The 11,347-nt window shown below is 23.7% G+C and overlaps 1 long non-coding RNA gene across 1 annotated transcript; it reads left to right on the plus strand.

Moving 5' to 3' along the window:
- The first annotated feature begins 2,114 nt into the window (after positions 1–2,114).
- On the plus strand, positions 2,115–2,957 carry LOC140179689 (uncharacterized). The gene is made up of 2 exons (XR_011873487.1): positions 2,115–2,497; positions 2,616–2,957. It is a non-coding gene; the product is annotated as an uncharacterized lncRNA (long non-coding RNA).
- Positions 2,958–11,347: the final 8,390 nt, after the last annotated feature.

Consider the following 11,347-nt stretch of genomic DNA (forward strand, 5'->3'; position numbering starts at 1 on the left):
TCATGATTGGATTGCATTCTGTTTGGCTAATTGTCTTCGATGTTATCTCTTTTCTGAATCACACCCCTTTTCTTTGAACATGTTAATATAACTACATTTCATCATTGATTTTCATTTTCTATTATATTGAGTTATAGCTCAAGAAAAATCATAATCATGTGAAAATATGTGGATCACTATTATTATTAATATACGTGAATCCTTGATCAATTTTATCTTTTAAGTAAATTTGGAAAACATTCGTATGGTGCAGTTAAGTTGGAGGGAGGAAACACTCCGTTGAACACAGTTTAATAAATGTTTAATTACTCTGTTAGTCTTTAATAAATGTTTAATATTGTTTTCGTTAAAAAAATTTTTTTTACTATAATATTATAAAATATCAACTTTGCGACTAAATATCGAAAAATTATTTAACATTTGTTTAATAGAAAAAATATATTATTTTGTTAAAAAAAAATAAATGTATTACTCATATAATATTACCAAAATATTGAAATAAAAAAATACTTTTAAATTACTATACTTTTAGATATATTAATTACATTTATTTATTAGAAATTTGATTAAATAATATATTTCAAGATTTAAATATCTAAATATATTAATGTTAATTTTTTTTATTATTTTACTATATTATTTTGCCTATATTTCTAAAATTTTCTAGATCCGTTACTGTATGTGATGCTTGAAAAGACTACTCAAAATAGTTAACGCGGGTTATAGAATGGTTACAAAGGACAAAAACTATTAATTAAACTTCATTCTTTAACCATGCATAATTATAATACAAAATAAATTTTAACCTTGGAGAAGCTATATCTAAAAGCCATACCTAAAATGTGTTTCTCAAATTGCAAGGTAAATGAAATAGAAAAGCAGATTGGTTTTTGAATGGGGATTCAATTTACAAAAAAGAAGTAAAAACTATTAATTAAACTTTATTCTTTATCCATGTTTAATTATTGTGCTAAAAGAAATTTTAATAATAAAAAATGTTAGGTAAATGAAATAGAAGATTATATTGGTTTTAAAAAAAAAAAGTGAATTGAAGATTAAAAAAAAATCATGTAGTGATGATATTTTTGAATTGGCATAGATTTCTTATGAATCTAAAGCAATTTGTTGGTGACTTTGCATTTCTCTGCACGTAATGGGTAAATGTATTATTATAAAAAAAATCTAAACAAGGTTTAAGAGTATAGGCTATTATGTTGCTGACTAATTATGGTAGCAATCTCAATACTTTTAACATATTTCTATGACAAATTAGTGCCCGAACTTAAATATAAAGGATCACTATAAGTAATTTTGAATCTCGGAAACTGAAATAGATAATTGCGTGAATCTCAGAGACCAAAATAAGAATTTAGTCTATTAAGTAACTACTTTTGTTAAAAATATTATTATATAATATAATTTTTTATCAAATATTTGTAAAAATATAATTTATTTAAATTCTTTTATATAATACATGAAAATATTATTTTTTTAAATTTTTTTAGAAAAACTGAATAAATAATATGTATCAACTACGTATATGTATCATATGTGTGTATGTAACCGTGACTAATATAAGATTGATATATATTCTTTTATTTTTTAAATTCTCTAATATATATATGCCACCTTATGACTCTCTCATTTAATCTTTTTTATTCATATTTATTTTGTGGTAATATTAAAAAGATAATAATTTAAAATTATTTTTTAAATTTAATATTTATATTTTTATATATATAATATTTATAATTATATATTTATAATAAGATTATTTTTTATTTTTTATTATTTTTAAATATTTTTTTAGTTAAATTTTTTATTCTCTAATTTGACCAGACTTTTATATATATATACAAAAAATTAGTGTATAAATATTTTTGCAAAATATTTGTTATATATACAAAAAATTGGTGTATAAATATCTTTTGTAAAATATTTTTTATCATATATAATTTATTAAAAATATATTTTATTAAATTAAAAAATAAAACATATAATTTTTCAATTTTAATGTAATAAATTTAATATTGTATCTGATTCTAATGTTATTATATTATTATAATTATTTAATATATATATATATATACAAAGGCGGAAGTTTTTTGTTCTAAAAAAATATAAAATAAATAAATACAAAAAATATAAATATCTACATGCCTCCCTTGCCTCCCTCCCAATCCCGTTTCGCGCTGCTCCTCTATCCATACCCTTCAATCGGATCTGCCATGCAACCTCCGTCGGATTCTTGGGTTGAAGATCGCTACCCACTCTCCAGTATACCTCCTTTTGAATCTCTGCCCGGTCGACTTCGCCTCCTCCTATGTCCTTATCTGCTCTATCAGAGACTATCTTGTGGCTTTTGTTGGTGGGTAGGTGCATTGCTATGAGGCGATGTTGCTCCTTGATTATCGCTGATGGCTTGTCTCGGGTTTCCGTTTCCACCCCTCCAAGTAACGTTTCTTCAATCTGCCATTCTTGATGCAATTCTTGATAGGTGATTGAATCGAAATTGTTATTGGCTGGATTCTGTATTACTTGATTCTGTATATTTTGAATATGCTGAATTGTTGCGAGACTTGCTTCTGATCTGATTGTATTCCTTAATTGAGTAGATGGGTTCATTGTCCATTGTCTCTCAAGATTATTCCCCACTGCCATCGCTGCCAGTTGGTGAGCTAATTTGTTGCCATCCCTTGAAATCCAGATAACTTCCACATCTGGAGCCTCTTCCAGTAGTTGGAGAATATCTCGAATGATAGCATCTGTTTTCGCTATAGGCGTTCTAGCCTTGATTGCCTGAACCAGAGGTAAGCTGTTAGTTTCAATTATGCAATTGGGTATCTGAAGATTCTTAATGAGTATGAGTGCTTCTCTGTATGCTTGAATTTTCGCAATTAATGGTGATATTGTCTTAAATATTACTGTTGTCCCAGTTATGATTTTTCCTACCTAAATCCCCTCATTCATGCTTCAAGGCCTATTAACTTTGTTAATTTTACATCTGATCCTTTTCAAGCTTTTTTTTTTTTTTTTTTTCTTGGGTTGGTTTTGTATGATTTCTTTAATTTTGTTAATTTTACATCAATGATCCATCCTGATTTGTGCCCTAATTTTATAATACTTATTTATAATGTTCTAAATATTTGGTATATAACATCCTGATTTGGTATTTTACATTAAGGAACTCTAAAATATTTAACTACACATATTTTTAAGGAACTCTTTTTCTTGCATAATTTTAATTGTTAATTTTTTTTAATTTTATATTCAATATGTTAAATCATATTTTGTTCCATTATTTTTAAAAAAAAAATTATTTTCATTTTCATTATTTTTTACTATTCTCCATACACATATTTATCATTATTTTTTTAATTAAGTGAAATAAAGATAGGTAGAGAGTACTACATGTACTCCATAGAACAACAAAAAAGACAGCATGAGTAGAAATTATGTGTAGAATAAAAAAGTAACTGTACAAAGAATAAAAAAATTAACTAATAATTATATTTTTGCCCAAATTTTAAGACAACAATTATATTGAACACTATTTATCAATAAGATTAAGATGAAAAAGTGAAAATTGGACACCAAACTCTCCTATTTCCTTTATATATTGTTATAGATATTTAATTTAAAGTATATTAAGATATTATAATAATATCTATAACAATATCATTTAGGACAATTATAGAAAGTTTATCAAATCAAAACCTAAGAAATAATTATTATTAATTAAATAATTATTATTACTTGGACCATGTTATTATTGAGTATGGAATAAATTTGTTATTAACATGAAAATTTATTATAAAAGATAATTCATATTAAATGATATACTAACTACATAAATTTATTAATGGGATATATAACTTAACATGAAAATTTATTGTAAAAGATAATTCATATTAAATGATATACTAACTACATAAACTTATTAATGGAATATATAACTTAACTTTCATTGGTATCCTGTCAACTGTAATTAATCAGAACAAACATATAAATATAGTTTTACACTTTTATTTAATGACGAAAAACAAAATATATATTAGATGAAGTGAGAAAGATGCATGAAAAGATGATGAAAAGATGGCTGAAAAACGAAGGAAGTTTTTCTAGTAAAGTAAAAGAGAATAAGGGAAGAAAGAGATCATTATTATAGAAGTTACGTGAATTTATAAAATAAGAGAGAACGTAAATGAAGATGAAGTAGACAGTGAGAGTATTGTAATGCGGATAACTGACGTGGGGTTAGGGACGGGTTTATTCTTGAAGAAGTGTAAAAATTTGAAAATTTTTTAATAGTTCTTGATAATATAAGTTAGTTGCTCCAGTACAAAACTAATTTTGCCCCCATAACAAACTAATATAGGTTATTGGCAACTTTTGTAAATAGTTTCATGTTTGAAATAAGATTGAATAGTAATTTTAGCCTTTTGATTGGTTGAAAAAATAAAAAATCTACCTCTAAAATCATACATTAGGTGCTGTGATATTAGATTTATTGAAATCCTCCAAAATTTTGAAATTTTAAACATAAAACTATCTTTAGTAATTGCTTGGTTAGATAATTTAAAAAATAATCATATTTTACAAATTACAATATTATAATATAATTATAAAAATTATTATCATACTATATATATTTGTTCTCACTGTCAAATTTTTTTAGATCCGTCACTGAGTGGGGTAGGTTATTAAGAAAGATAAAAATAGAAAAACGTTTTGGACACCAAAACATGTTTTTTCATTATATATTGTTATAGATGATACGATTAGAAATCAGAGAATCAGACAATTGGTACTGGATTTGCAAAATCCCCCCCCCTAACTTATCCGGGGATTTATTTTTAATTTTTTAATTTAAATTTTGAATGATAAAAAAATCTAATTCAAATAGTAATAAATTATATTTATTTTATCTTTTAAATCCTATCGCAAAACTTTTTTTTGGTGACTAAACTTTTTTGTATTAAATGAAAAAAAAAAGTACAGTTAAAGTAAAAATAAATAAAATAATAACATTTTTAAAAATTATTAATTAAAATACATGAGACAAAAATTTAATATAAATTAAAATAAAATTAATTTATTTATTTCAGTTAAATCAAATAATTAATATAATTAATTAGTTATAATTAATATAATTAAATATAATATTAAATAATTTGATATTTATTTTAATTAGATTAAATTAATAATTAATTAATCAACCTATTTAAATGAATCAAATAAAATAAATTAAAAAATATCTTTAAAAATATGTCACATCAACGATGCTATTAATTAAAGAAATCTAATTTTGATCATATATAATAAATATAATAAATTTTATCTTTTAAATTAATTCAAATTATATCACAAAATCTTTTTGTATTATAATGGAAAAAAATAATTCAACTTTGGCGCATAGAAAAGCGTCGTTGTGTTTGCTGTAGCCTGTATAGCATCACTTTTATGAAATACGCTTAGAGGTTTTTAATTTAGGGTTTCTTCAATGCCTCCTTCAATAAAAGCACTTTTTCATTTAACCATTTTTTCTACTAGATGTGCTTGTTGGTACGGGGAAAAAAGTTTTTGGATAAATAGTATAACACATGCATAACAAAGCCGATGACATGGGATTGCTTCGATTTGATATCATGATTATCATCTCAAACCCAAATTATTACTTATAACACTTTTATTATAATTCGCGAACTATCTATCCCGATAACTTGAAGTTTTAGCTAAAGCATAGGAATAATTTTACAAAAATATTATTTATACATCAAATTAAAATTAATAATTAAAATTAATCATCAATATTTTTAAAATGTATTATGTTAAAACCTGTATTACCCTTCAAGACTTGCTTGTTTTTAAAGAATTTAAAAATATTAAAATTTAAAAATAAATTAAAAAAATATATTACTCAATAACAATGTTTCTGCAAGGATATACTAAATGCAGCATTGAAAAATCAATCAACTTATCTAGTCAGATGTTTATCATAAAGGTATACAAATATTTTATGTTAGAGACTAATTAAATCAACACTAATTATTGCATTTGATTCAATGGTTAAACCTTGAATAATTGAAGAAAGAGATCTTTAAAAACAAATTTCACAAATTTTAAATGATTTATTTGATGCTCATTATCAATTACTCTATATACGATATAGTAAAACATTAGTATATTCCCAAGTACTCTCAGGTATCTTATGATTTGTGATTGACAGTAACAATATCTTTATGAATTATAAATGAAGAATAAAGATTTGAATATAATAGATAATTAAAAAAATATATATTTAAAAAAAATAAAAAATAATCTAAAAATATATTTATCTCTTCGTAAAAAAAATTTAATCTCTTTTTTAAAATATTATAAAATTAATCTTTCTAAATAATTTTAACTTTAAAAATCTTTTTTAATAATTAAATCTTTCTAATAGTCCTTTTTAATAATTTTCTCTTTATTATATATCATCTCTAGATCCATCTAGTATACAGATCTATTTTCATACAGATTTACATATTTTTGTTTTTATTGTATCTGCTGTGAACACGTGGTGTTTCTTCTTGGCCTGGAAGCAGCAAGCTATTAGGAAGCTGGCAAGGCTCACTAGAGGGTTGGGTTGACCTGGCTGCATAGCTTCATTCAAAATGGGATTTTGTTGTAGAGAATTCCATTAGTGTCATAGTTAGGCCTTTTGAATTGTGCCCAAAAAAGAGTTGATATGAATCCAACACAAACAAGAGTTGAGATGAAGACATAATGGGTTACATGATATTTAAATAAAAATAAATAAATAAAGCATTAATATATTTTTAATTAAATGTTGACTTATTTTAATATAAATTTTCTGTCATGATTTTTTAACCTTAGATAAATTCGTATTTTTATTGTGTCTTCTATAAATATTTAGGTATTATTTTAATAAGATGAGATATATCTTTATTTTTATTTAGTAGAGAATTAAAGATTGTATTTTTTTTTACTAAAGATACGAAGATTCGAACCCGCAACCTCTTAGATGAGTACAGAGAGATTATGCCATTTGAGCTATTACTTATTGGCCTGAAGATTGTATTTTTAATAGTGCAATAATGATCAATTGTGATACATAATTCTTCTTGAGAGATTTCCACTTACCATATGTTCACTTAAAAAAATTATTTATATGATTATTTATCCTTTATTTCAGAAAATAATTATTTATATAATTAACTATCATTCGCTTTGAAAAATAATTATGCTCATAATTCATTATTATTCATTTCAAAAAATATTTATCTATATGATTAATTATCATTCACTTTGGAAAATAATATTAATATTAAATAAAATGTCATATATAAAAAATAAATAATATAAATAAACCAAATAAAAATAATAGTGTAACAAATAAGAGATAAAATAAGAAGGAAAGAGAAACAACAATCTAAAAAATTTTGTGAAACCACCGAAGAAATAAAAAAAATGGCATACGAGTTTCTTAAAAAAAAGAAAATAAAAATATTGGCTGAGAAAAGAATTTTTTTTTAGAAAGAACCTAGTTAAATTTTTGCATCTAAAATAGATAATAAATATAGATATATAATTTTAAATATTAACGTTTTTAAAATAAAATGGTCTTTTTTATGAAATTAAAAGTAGTGTAAAAATAAAATAAAAAAAAAGATATAAAAGCTAGTAGAATAATTAAATTCTTTATAAAAATTAAATCCAATTTTGTATAATTATATTTGTAACTATAAAATAGGAATAGTCGTTAAATTATCTAACTACTAACAAAAGAGAGATTCTATGGTGCTTACCAAGAAAATCAACATGTTATGTTGTCCTTATGTGTTAATTTTTGATTGGAGACTATTTTTTTTAAATGAAAAAGAGAAAAGAAAGATTAAATTAAAGTAATATAATAAAAATTTTATTATAATAGTTTATTATAATAATAAAAATTTTGAGAAATATTTTAAATAAATTAATTAAATATTTTATTTATCAAAATATATTATTATAAGAATATTTATTAATTAATGTAATATTATTTATTCCATTTATATTATAAAAAAATAAATAAAATAATATAAAAAATATTTAAAAAGTCTACTAATGTCTGAAATAATAATAATAATAATAATAATAATAATAATAATAATAATAATAATAAGTATAAAATTAATTAAAATAATAAATATTTTTTATTTTTTATTATAAAATTGTTAAAACATAAACTTAGATGAGTTACGTAAATTGATTTTACTTTTTAAAATAATCTAAAATAAACTATAAATACTGTCTTTTTAATTATCCAATAATCTATCATGAAAATTAAATAGATATATAAATATTTCATTTACAAATTTAAATAAAATTGACTAAAAAAAATTTAATATATATCTTGTTTACATCCTAAGTACGACAAAACAAAAAAAAAGCTCTACGAGAAATTAATACTTAGCTCTAAACTATTGATCTTATATAATTTTTTTAGCGTTGTTATTTGTACAAATGTAATATGAGTCATCGTTTTATTTTTTTATCATAAAAAATAATTGAACTTAAATAATTTGATTAATCATTATAAATTTTAATATAAAAGATTTAAGCATTAATATTTTAATTCATAAAATATATAAATTAATATAATTTTAATAAATAATAATTTATTTTTTTTTATTTATGATGGTGCTATGGATGCAGCAATACTAACTTGATTAAAATTCTTACAGTCATAGAAGGACATTTAATTTAATTTTTTTTAGGATCTAAACGAGATACGTATTAAATTTTTTTAGTCAATTTTATTTAAAATGTAAATGAGATACTTATATATCTATTTAATTTTTATGATAGACTATTGGATAATTAAAAGGGCCCTAATTAAAAAACAGTATTTATAGTTTATTTTGGATTATTTTAAAAAGTAAAATCAATTTACATAACTCATCTAAATTTATGTTTTAACAATTTTATAATAAAAAATATCAAATATTTATTATTTTAATTAATTTTATACTTATTATTATTATTTCAGATATTAATAGACTTTCTTAATATTTTGTTTATATTATTTTATTTATTTTATTTATAGTGTAAACAAAATATATGTATATACGTCTTATTTTTAATATAAATGGAATAAATAATATTACATTAATTAATAAATATTCTTATAATAATATATTTTGATAAATAAAATATTTAATTTATTTATTTAAAAAATTTCTCAAAATTTTTATTATTATAATAAACTATTATAATAAAATTTTTATTATATTACTTTAATTTAATCTTTCTTTTCTCTTTTTTATTTAAAAAAAATAACCTCCAATCAACAATTAACACATAAGAACAATATAACATGTTGATTTTTTTGGTAAGTACCATAGAATCTCCCCTAACAAAAAACACTAAAATATTAAGGTTGGTATAGTAACATATACTTCAGAATTCTATTATTCTTATTTTAAAAAAATTAAATAAAATTTTCATTGTAAATATAATCAAACGTGTATGTTATGTATTTGACTATTTGCTATTAAACAATAACGTAAAATTTATTTAGTCAATTTTGTTAGATTTTTAATATAAAAACTAACAACCATTAACTATCCTTCTAAAAATTATTTTAAAACAACAATTATTTTTTTAACAAACTCCCAATTCAAGTAAATTCATATTCAATTTCTAGATCGACACCATGGCTTCAACCATGTCTGCAACTTAATTCATTTTCTTCAGTTACATCCAACCAAATAATATTTTCATTCTACTATAATATTTGCAGCTACAAAAGATTAAGTAAAAAAGATGATTTACAGATTTATAATAAAAAATTAATTTACGATAATAAATATACAAATCATACAACTCCTATCCCTCTTACAAATTATAATCTTAATGGGGAGGAAAGAATAATAATAACTAAACTAATACCTTTATGGTGGATTCTATGATGCCTTTTATTGTGGTGCCTAAATTGCCTAACTTGTTTTTATAAGTAAAAAATAAAATGTATAAAATAAAAATAAAATATTTAAAATTTATTAAATATTATTTCTTTACCTTTTTTAGGAAGTTAGGCACCATGTCTTAGGCACCATAGCATTCACCTACATTCATATCACACTAAACTCAAAAACTCTTCATAAGCTTTTTTGTTCGTTTCCTGAAAAGAGAAATCTGTAGTCCAGGGACGGATTCAATGGGGACAAGTAGTGGCCTTGCCTCCCCTCCCAAACAAATTTTAAAAGCTCATATACTATTATAATAGATATCTTGTATAGAATAAAATTTAATAATGTAGTGATAGTAAAAAGAGTTATTCTTCTTGCCAATGAGTTATAATTTAAATGGCATAGTCTCTCCATACTCAATTAAGAGGTTATGGGTTTGAGTCTCCATATTTTTAGTTAAAAAAAATTTATTATTCTTTATGTAATGTTACGGATCCGAGCCACGGATCCTGGACCCGGGACTGCACCCAACCCCGGCTTCCCGGGTCCGATCCGCACCTCGCTCAGAAGGCCCAAAAACCGGCCCTCAGGAGCTCCTAACCAACTTTCGAATTCATCCGTCCATCTTATCTTAGCCAGATAAGATAAGATAAGATACTCGTCATCACCTATAAATAGAGGACCCAAGTCCCTCCAGGTATTCATTCATTCCACACATTTTACACCTCTCAGATCCATTTTGCAGGTACCTCCCCCCATTGTTCTTCGCCTCGACCCGCAGATTCCTGATCCATCCTTCAACCCGTACCAGAGACATCTTGTACATGTAATAAGGTTTAAATTTTTCTACATATATTTATATTATTTGTATTTTATTATTTGTATTTTTTATTTAATTCAGATTTTTTTTATATTTTTTTCTGGGCAAAACACCATAATAAGCCACCATCACTTCAAATTTACGTATATCAGCCAAAATGAAAATCGATTCAGCAATAAGCCAAATCGTATTTTAATGTAATTCGAACCAGGCTAGTTCGAACTGCATTTAGGAGTAAATCGAACCAGGCCAGTTCGAATTAGCAAGAAAGAGTTGAAGGTAAATCGAACCAGGCTGGTTCGAACTATCATTGCATGTAATTCGAACCAAGCTAGTTCGAATTATAGGTAAGTTAGGTCCTCAAGTAATTCGAACCACCCTGGTTCGAATTACACTTAAGCTGGGTTCTTAGTAATTCGAGCCACCCTGGTTCGAATTACTAGTGATTGGGCTATATAAGGAGTTCGAATCAGCCTCATTCGAACCATTCTCACCTTCCCCTACCCCACCAAATCTCAGAGAAAACGACCCAGATTCTCTCCGACAAAGACCTGAACGGAATACTCTGCTG

This window comes from Arachis hypogaea, chromosome 16, assembly GCF_003086295.3.
Source record: "Arachis hypogaea cultivar Tifrunner chromosome 16, arahy.Tifrunner.gnm2.J5K5, whole genome shotgun sequence".
NCBI classification, from domain to species: domain Eukaryota; kingdom Viridiplantae; phylum Streptophyta; class Magnoliopsida; order Fabales; family Fabaceae; genus Arachis; species Arachis hypogaea.